This window comes from Rattus norvegicus, chromosome 14 (genome assembly GCF_036323735.1).
Source record: "Rattus norvegicus strain BN/NHsdMcwi chromosome 14, GRCr8, whole genome shotgun sequence".
In the NCBI taxonomy this organism is placed as follows: Eukaryota; Metazoa; Chordata; class Mammalia; order Rodentia; family Muridae; genus Rattus; species Rattus norvegicus.
The window spans coordinates 9,707,397-9,716,573 of record NC_086032.1 but is presented as its reverse complement, the minus strand read 5'-3'; the positions used below and the strand labels follow the sequence as shown (position 1 = coordinate 9,716,573).

General features: G+C 47.8%; 1 long non-coding RNA gene across 1 annotated transcript; it reads right to left on the bottom strand.

The window, feature by feature from the left end:
• Nucleotides 1-1,141: 1,141 nt before the first annotated feature.
• LOC134481891 (uncharacterized) lies at nt 1,142-2,092 on the bottom strand. The gene is made up of 2 exons (XR_010057775.1): nt 1,986-2,092; nt 1,142-1,580 (listed from the first exon to the last, which is right to left on the bottom strand). It is a non-coding gene; the product is annotated as an uncharacterized LOC134481891 (long non-coding RNA).
• Nucleotides 2,093-9,177: the final 7,085 nt, after the last annotated feature.

Here is a 9,177-nt window from a genome sequence, read left to right as displayed (position 1 = left end):
CACACATAGACACACAGAGACAGTCATAGACACAGAGAGACACACAGACACACACACACAGAAACATGCACACACACAGACACACACCCACAGACAGACATAGACACACACAGAGATAGACGTAGACGCACAGACACACATGCACAGACAGACAGACAGACAGACAGACAGACGCATGCATACACACAGACACACAACAACCCTTACTATTTCCTCAAAGTGCATTAGCCATCCTGTGCCCTAAACTTAAGCCATCAAATTCATGCCCACTTCCTCTTTTCTCCCTCATCACAGGCTTGGAGAAGCCAAACAGCTGGCCTCCAAGTTCCATTCACAGTCAGTTTGGGTGCCGGGATTAATGAGCAACTTTGGACTTTCCTGGTATGGTTTCACTTTGATGGACAGATTCTTCCAACTAATTAGGATCAAATGGCCTTTCTAAGGTCCTGTTGAGAAGAGCACAGACCAGGGCTTCCCATCTTCAGGACCAGTTACTGCCCACACTTCAGCAACTTCCTCTCCCACCAACTTGGCCTGATTCCTTAGATTCCGGTGGGCAGGCCTGGGTGAGCAGAGAGGGGCGCAGGTGTGGGTGGTGAGGCTTGGAGGATTTTGATCTCTTTGTCTACAGCAGTGGTTCTCACTGGGGTAGCAAGCCCTGGGGCGGGACGGGGGTATTGAACGACCCTTTCACAGGGGTCACATAAGTATATCAGATATTTACAATATGATTCACAGCAGTAGCAAAATTAGTTATGAAGTAACAATGAAAATAAATTTATGGTTGGGGGTCACCACAGCATGAGGAACTGTACTAAAGAATCGCAGCGTTAGGAAAGCTGAGAACCACGGCTCTACAGTCATGGGCACAGCAGCTCCAGAAGAATTCAAGCCAACGCTACAACCCGTGTGAAATGACATTAAGTCCACGACCCAATAGAAGGCTGGTAAACCACACCATCAGCCCAGCACAGTTAGTCAGTGCTCCAACAGGCAGCCGGAATTGGACACAGTGGATCGCAAAGAATAAACAAAGAGTGCATGAAGGGGTTGAGATGACTCGCTTAGGCGCCTGGCAAGCAGGAGAGGAAGTTACGATCGTAGATACGATCAAAATACAAGACTTGCGTGTATGAAACTCTCCACGAGTAAGGAAGAGGTTTTATTTCAAATAGCTGTGAGCCAGTTGGAATTACCATGAAGTAGATGTTGGATTCTTTGTGGGCAAGGATTGAGGAAGATAAAGCAGGGATGAGAGAAAAGCTTTTAATGCAGATTTGACAGATGTGAAGGACAGAAGCCAGGGAGCATGCGCTCTGCGTGCACTCCGCATGCGCTCTGAGCACCTCTCAGATCTTCAAGAGTCTTGCCGTCCCAGAGTGGAGCTGGATACAGAGACTGTGGGTTATGTGGGAGAAATAGCCAGGCCAAAAGTGAGGCAAGGCAGCAGCAGCAGCAGCAGCAGCGCAAACAGTGGACTGAGCTGGAGGGGTGAACCACAGCCTTGCAGACGAGCCCCACATTCTCTTGAAAGATGAACCAAGAGGCACCACTCCGTGGCTGTCTCAGCTGCTCAAACACTGGGTAGAGAGAACAGAAAATGACAAGGAGGGCTAGCAAAAGAGGGGTACCATCCCTTGCGTGCCCCGAGAGACAGACAGCAGGCTGTTGAGGACAGGGAGACAGTTAAGTGCCTGCACCTCTTCTGCCTCTGCCCACCGAACTCCCTGTTCCTCATTCCCGTCAGCCCACGGGACAATGGAAGGCGCTCAGTCCCTCTGGGCAGCCAGCAGGGTTGAAGGGTAAAACAAATGCAGCCAGATCACAGAGCAGTCTCTGAGGGGGGAACCACGGGAGAGTCTAAGTAGGAGAGCGCTAAGGGAGAGATTTCAGCTCAAAGATATGAGGTGGGGGGATGTTCCCCTCATCCCATGTTCTCCTCAGCTTCTCAGACACTGGCTCAGGTCCATGAGACTCCTTCTTACCCTCTCAGCAGCTCCTTCTGCCAGGACAAGGTTCTCAGGAACTGATGACAGACTACTGGGGAGGGCTGGAGGGAGGAGGGAGGAGGAGGGATGTGAGGGACAGAGGGAGGGACGGAGGGAGGGAGGGGAAAAGAGACCCGAAGAGAAAAGGAGAAAATGAGAAGGGAAGAGGGAAAGGAAGGAGGGAAGAGAAGGAAGGGGGAAGACAAAGGAGAAGGAAGAATGAGGAGGGAGACTAATAGGAAGGATAGTATTGCAAAGGAACTGAGGAGTGGAGCACTGTGGTGGTTTGTGTAGGCTTGGCCCAGGGAGTGGCTCTATTAGGAGGTATGTCCTTGTTGGAATAGGTGGGTTACTGTGGGTGTGAGCTTAAAACCCTCACCCTAGCTGCTTGGAAGTGAGTCTTCCACTAGCAGCCTTCAGATGAAGATGTAGAACTCTCAGCTTCTCCTGCACCATGCCTGCCTGGATGCTGCCATGCTCCTGCCTTGATGATAATGGACTGACCCTCTGAACCTGTAAGCCAGCCCCAATTAAATGTTATCCTTATAAGACTTGCCATGGTCATGATGTCTGTTCATAGCAGTAAAACCCTAGATAAGACAAGCACTCACTCACAACCTTCCCCACAGTGGAGCCCTCACAACCTACCCCACAAGCACACATGTGTGCACTTCTGCTGCCCTGAATCTTAAACCTAGTGGGGGTGCCATCGTGAGAACAGAATCAGAAGCATGGGCCCTCCTTATCACATCATTTTCCCCTTCCGTAGTCCACATTCTACACGCTCTGCCCACTTCTAGGGGGCACTGGTCTGGCCTGATCCCTGCAGGGTGGCTCACAGCCTATGCATTCCTGCCCCCAGCCCCCAGGTCTGACTGTTTCCTACAGACTGTTCCCCTCAAGGTCAGCTCCCTCGCTTGCCTCTCCAGCTGTCTGCAGACCTTTATCTTGGGATGCAATTTCCCAGACATCCGCAGCCACAGGAAGCATTAGTTCTGCTGCTAAAGTGTGGACAATGCTAGGCAAATGACTCCTGGCAGCGGGCAGTTACGATAATTTTTTAATGATACCAGCCGTGCTCAGCCAGTACTGTTCAATACAGGCCTGCCCGAGCAGAACCCGGAGCTGCCGAGGGTTTCTCTCCTAATGTCGTTTGACTGAGCGAGACATTTGATTTGCACTTCTATTAAAGGGTAGTAACGTACTAAATTGCTTTAATGCTGCTGCCCGGCTTGTTCGCAGTGAAAGAATATATTCTGTCTACACCACCGGCAGGCTCCCCTCTCCCACCCCTCACTCACAAGTCGAAGGCCAGGTTTTCCTTTTATCCTTCTGAGCCAAGTATGACCTTGAACTTAGGGTCCTTCCGCCTCCATCTCCCGGACACAGCAATTACAGGCATGGGACTGGTTTTGCCAAGTGCCAGCCACTGAGCACAGGGTTTCATACATGCTAAGCTAGTCCCTTCCATGAAGGCTCGGGACTTTCTAAGTTGCTTGTTTTTCTGCAGCATTTGCAAAAGCAGTTCTAAATGTCCGAATGGTGTGATTGTATTTAGAAGGTTAGGCAGGAGATTGAGAAAGGAGTTTGGTTTTTTTTTTCCCCTTAAGGATCAAAATAACAGCCATCCTCCTGCCTTCCATGTTCCTACCCTTGTGACAAAGAAAACTGAAACCTGGATTATTGTAACTGTTTTCTGCCGGGAGGCTGGAGTGTGTGTGTCTTCCGGGCCGAACCTCAGGATGTGGAGAAGGCACCATGATCCTGTTAGCACAGAGCAGGCGGTATCCACAGGGGTTTATCATCTCTTGCTTCTGGAGGCTGGAGACAAGAGGATCTATAGATCTGGTTTCTTCTGAACCCCACTCTTTTACTTAAAGATGGCTGCCTTTTCCTTAATGACTTCCCCAAGTCTTTCTCCAGCCCGGTTGGCCAGAGCTTACTTCTGTGGCCTCATTTTACCTTAAACACCCTTTAAAGTCCTCATCTCCAGATGAATTCTGAGACACTGAGTTCAGCATGAGAGCTTAGAGGGAAAGAATCCACGCTGCGGTGGGAACTTAAGGGTCCTTTGGAGACTCAGTTGTGTTGGATGCTGTTTGGCTGGGGCTAAGACGTGAAGGAGTGTTTTCCTGAAGCGGACACCGGTGAAAGGCGAAGGCAGACTCGGGAAGGAAGGTTTCGCTGAAGCAGACACAGGTGAAAGGATGTTTCGCTAAAGCAAGCACGTGAAAGGACATGTGATGAAGGATTCTTCATCAACAACACGCCTGGATTGGTCTGCCTTACGCTGTATAGTTGAGCTCCATTTGTCGTGACTCCATAGAGATAAATAACCAAAAAACTATCGGCCACGTGCTGCGACTTTTTGCCCTTTCCACGGACTTGGGCCAATTGTCAGAGTGATGTCACCTGAGACAGACTCACGTGGAATTATGCTAAGTCAGACTCATGTGCTGAGGAGGCCCCATGGAGCACACGTGATGTTTGGAGGGAGTATAAACAGGACTCAACAGACTGTGAGGGGGCTTGCCTTGCTGGTAGAACTCAGCTACCAACGCTTGCTGATCTCTCGTCTACGCTGATTTTCGATATGTGGAGAGAGACACAGCAGAGAACTTCTGGTGTTTCTGACTCCCTTCTGCTGACTCATGCTGATTCAGCTGAGGCCTGGCTGCTCCAGCCATCACTGCTGCTATCCCAACTCTACTGAACTGGACTGCTGGTCTATCCGTGAAGTGTTTGCAAATGGATCCAGCTGCCGCTGCTGACGTGTGAACTGAATTGCAGATTTCCTGACAACACAGAGGGGATTTGCTCCAAAGAACCATTTCTAGGCTGGTCCACCTCTCCTGTATCATTCCTTTTCCACTGACTCTGGTGAGTGGTGGGCTAGAGGGGAGGCTAGAGTGTTGGAGAACCAGCTTAAAAGTAGATTTTGAAAGAATTGAAGATCCACCACCCTGTGACTCTGTCCTAGCTTGCTTTACCTGGGACATGGTCTTATTCTCGTGGTTTATGGGTGACCTGTGGGGCTCTCTAACCCTGACCGTTTGGAGGTGTGATCTTGGTAGACAGGGGTCTCTTGCATTCCCAGCACACTGACCCTCAAAAGCCGTGACATGCTTCCCATGAAAGGAAACCTACAACAGGTGGTGTTTCCATAAAATAAATAATCTTTTGTAAGTTTGGATTTCTGGGTCAATAGTTTTCTGAGGGTACGGCCTACCTGAATTCACAAATAACAAAAGCTCAACCAAAAATGTCAAGGTCCTCTTAGTTTCCACTTAGGAACTTGGAATATTTCTGTGCACAAAACAAGCTTAAGGCCGGGTCTCCTAGGCTTCATGGCTGCTTTCTGTTGTTGTGTTGGAAATCAAAAGCCCAAGCCCTTGCATACGCTGAGCAAATTCTCCCAAGCTACATCTCCAGCCCTCTATTTAGTTTTTAGTTGTATATTTTAAGGATTTATTAATTTCTCTCTTATGTGTACAAGTAAGTCCCAGGGTCAGTGGTTTGCCAGAAAAGGACATTAGATCTCCTAGAACTGGAATTACAGAAGGTTGTGTAATTCTCGTGTGGTGGCTGGGCACCAAATCTGGGCCTTGTGAAACAGCAGTCAGCGCTCTGACCTCTGAGTCATCTTTCCAAGTCCTGAGTATAGAGACAGAGTGGCCCACTAAGTTGCCCAGGGTGGCCTTGAACTCTCTGTAACCCATGAAGGCTTTTTGAATTTCTAATCCTTCTGGTTCAGCTTCCCAAGTAACGGGGTGCAGGCCCACTAGATTTGTATTTTATATTTATATTTCATGTGTAGTTGGGGAAGGAATATCTTTCAGATAGAGCTTTCTTTTTCCCTCCCGTCACCCTCCCTCCTTTCCCCCTCCCTCCCACCCCATCCTTTCCCATCTTCCTTTTTCCTTTCTCTTTCCATTTATTTATTTTATGGATATGAGTACACTGTCGCCTTCTTCAGACACACCAGAAGAGGGCATCGGGTCAACGTGGTGCTGGGAATTGAACTCATAGCCACTGAGCCATCTCTCCAGCACCTTCTCTTCCCTTTTTCATTTCCCCTCCTACAGCTAATGTGGGGCCGAATTCTGCGATCTGATCCACTCTTCCCAGAGGTTCTCCAGGTGACTTTGCTTTCACTTTATCTCTTCTCTGATGAGAAAGAAATGGTTAAGACGCACTATAAATACATGGCCTGAAAGTTGTTACTGAAACCTGCCAAGGGCCAGGAGCATTGGTTTATTGAGAGCTGGAGGACGTGTGAGCTTGGGACCACAGAAAACCGCAGACTGGATGTTACAGCAGGAGGTTTGTGTTATCTTTGGATCAGCCACGACATGTTTGTCAGGAAGGTTTTAATGACGTCGCTGGGCTCTGTAAGCTCAGTCAAGTTTCAACAGAGAGTGAGAGACTTGGGCAGGCAAATCATCATAGCACAGGAAGGCCATGGACATTATTTTGGAGCAAGTCACTACATAATATTGTGACTTACTGGATCCATCAATGCCCATTCCCTTTAGAAGGAAATGCAGAAAAATTTAAGACAAGGCAACACAAAAGCAAAGTGCTATGTTATTTATACTCATCTAGACGTCAAAATGGCATGTCTTAGGCATCAATCAACTTCATAACTATATCTCCACCAGAGTGTATTACATCACAACTGTCTCTCCACCAGAGTGAATTACGTCATAACTGTATCTCCACTGGCATGTGTTACGTCATAACTGTCTCTACACCAGAGTGTATTACATCATAACTGTCTCTCCACCAGAGTGTATTACATCATAACTGTGTCTCCATCAGAGTGTATTGCATCATAACTGTATCTCCACCACAGTGTATTACGTCATAACTGTATCTCCATCAGAGTGTATTATGTCATAACTGTCTCTCCATCAGAGTGTATTACATCATAACTGTATCTCCACCACAGTGTATTACATAACTGTGTCTCCATCAGAGTATATTAGATCATAACTGTCTCTCCACCAGTGTATTACGTCATAACTGTATCTCTACCACAGTGCATTATGTCATAACTGTATCTCCACCACAGTGCATTACGTCATAACTGTATCTCCACCAGAGTGCATTACATAAGATGGTTTCCCACAAAGGCACTCTTGCTCCAAGTTTCTCTCCTTCTTTTGGAAGCATAAAAGCTCTCAGGGGAAGGGGACAGTAGTGTATGACCCTCTCTTTTGCTTGGGTGAAAAAACAAAATAGTACTTCCTAAATTTATTTACTGCAATGCTTAATTTTCATTATCAGTTTGAGGGGACTGAGGGATGCTTAGAAAAATGTGTAGTGAGAAGCTGGGCATGTGGTCATTTTCTATATCAATAGCACGAGAAACCTTTAGAATCGATTTATAGGAAAATTTAAACCATTTGGAGAAGTAGGCTGGAAGCAAAGCAACAGGGCTCCTTAAGGGGAGCCAACAGGTGGCTGTGGCTGGCATCCAGAAAACTCCAGGAGGCCAGCAGGGGTGTGGCTAGAACAGGCTAGGCCAACAAGCAGAGACGCTCTAGCAGTGGGTGAAGGCCATGGCTGTCAGGCTGTGGCAAAGGATTTAGTCTTTGTCCATTAGATTTTGTCCACTCCTGAGACTTTGTGAGAGGCTGAGCTAAAAGACAGCTGACTGCTATATCTGGCAGAGGAAATATGAAGCTCTGAACTTCATATGATGTAATATACCCCAGTGGAGATACAGTTATGATGTAATACACTCTGGTGGCATTATAGTTATGATGTAATACACTCCAGTGGAGATACAGATATGACATAATACATTCTAGTGAAGAGACAGGTATGATGTAATATATTCTGGTAGAGATATAGTTATGATGTAAACAATCTAGTGGAGATATAGTTATGATGTAATATACTGGTGGAGAGACAGTTATGATGTAATACAGTCTAGTGAAGTTATAGTTATCACGTAAGGGTTACAGGCCCTTAACCAGCTTCTCAGTGACAACTGGGGACTCAAAAGAGCAGAGCAGAAAGACTTGGAAAGGTTTGCTGCTTGGCCAGAAAGGGAATGTGTATAAGCCTTTATCCAGGTGGGTGTCAAAAAGCCAAGTGCTTTCATTAGCACAATGTGGTAGATGGATGTCCTGAAGGCGGTGGGTGTGGGATAAGGCCACGGCCATCAAAAGCTCATGGATGAGGAGTGCCAACGTGCTTCAAATCCTTCCCAGAGCAGAGATTCAAAGAGAGTATCCCAAGGCGGTGCTCAATGAGGCATTCAGAAGTCCGAACTAGCAGTAAACCTTAGTGTCACCTATGAGATGTTGGGTTTGAAGGCTTGCAGAATGCAAAGGAAAACCTGGGAGGTCAGGCAGTGGTCCACAGGCTTGCAATCCCTATAGGCAATCCCTGACAGGGCAATATATGGAACTAGAAGTGTGAGCCAAGCCAATGGAGACCCCAGGTACTCATTAAGGCTGGGAACGTGGAATGCTTGCTGAGAGGGCAATGAGCAGCATGCAAAGCAGCCTGAGTGTGAGCATGCAGATAGCAACCACGGCTCACAGCGCCAGGACTGCCCGCGCCTGGGAACCCCAACCCTACCCCAGTGTGTCCCAGATGTGGAGCCATGGAGTTTAGTGTTGCTCTGCTGGGTTTCGGCATCGCTTTGACCTCACCCTTCCTTGTTTTTCTCTTCTTTCTGTTTGGAGTCCCTGGTCTACCATTGTACCTTGGAAGTGATGTCTTACAGGGGCTCACAGCAGCTAAGAGTTTTCTAAGACAGGAAGCTTTGGACTGACCTGGACTTTCACGCAATGTCAGAGTCGTTAGGAAGTCTCTTAATTAACTGGTGCTTACCAAGGAGGAACTGTATGTATTTCTACTGTAAGACAGAAAACTTTGGGAGCCGGATATAGGATGCTATAGCCTGGGTCTGAATCTTCGGTAACCAGCTGGCTGGGACCCTTTTGCGGTACCCAGACAGAAATCATGAGACGGTGAAAGGAGCTCTTAATACTGGCGGTACCAGACCCTCCAGGGACCAATGCCCAGACCCCGGACTGGCGCACTCAGAGGCTCACAGCTCCAATCTCAGAGGTAGGGCCTTCTGCTTTGGGTTTTAAAAGCTGTCGATCTTTGGTTCTAGAGACTTGGGGTGGAGCTTACTGCTGTCTGGATTGTAGCCATCAGTAGCTCA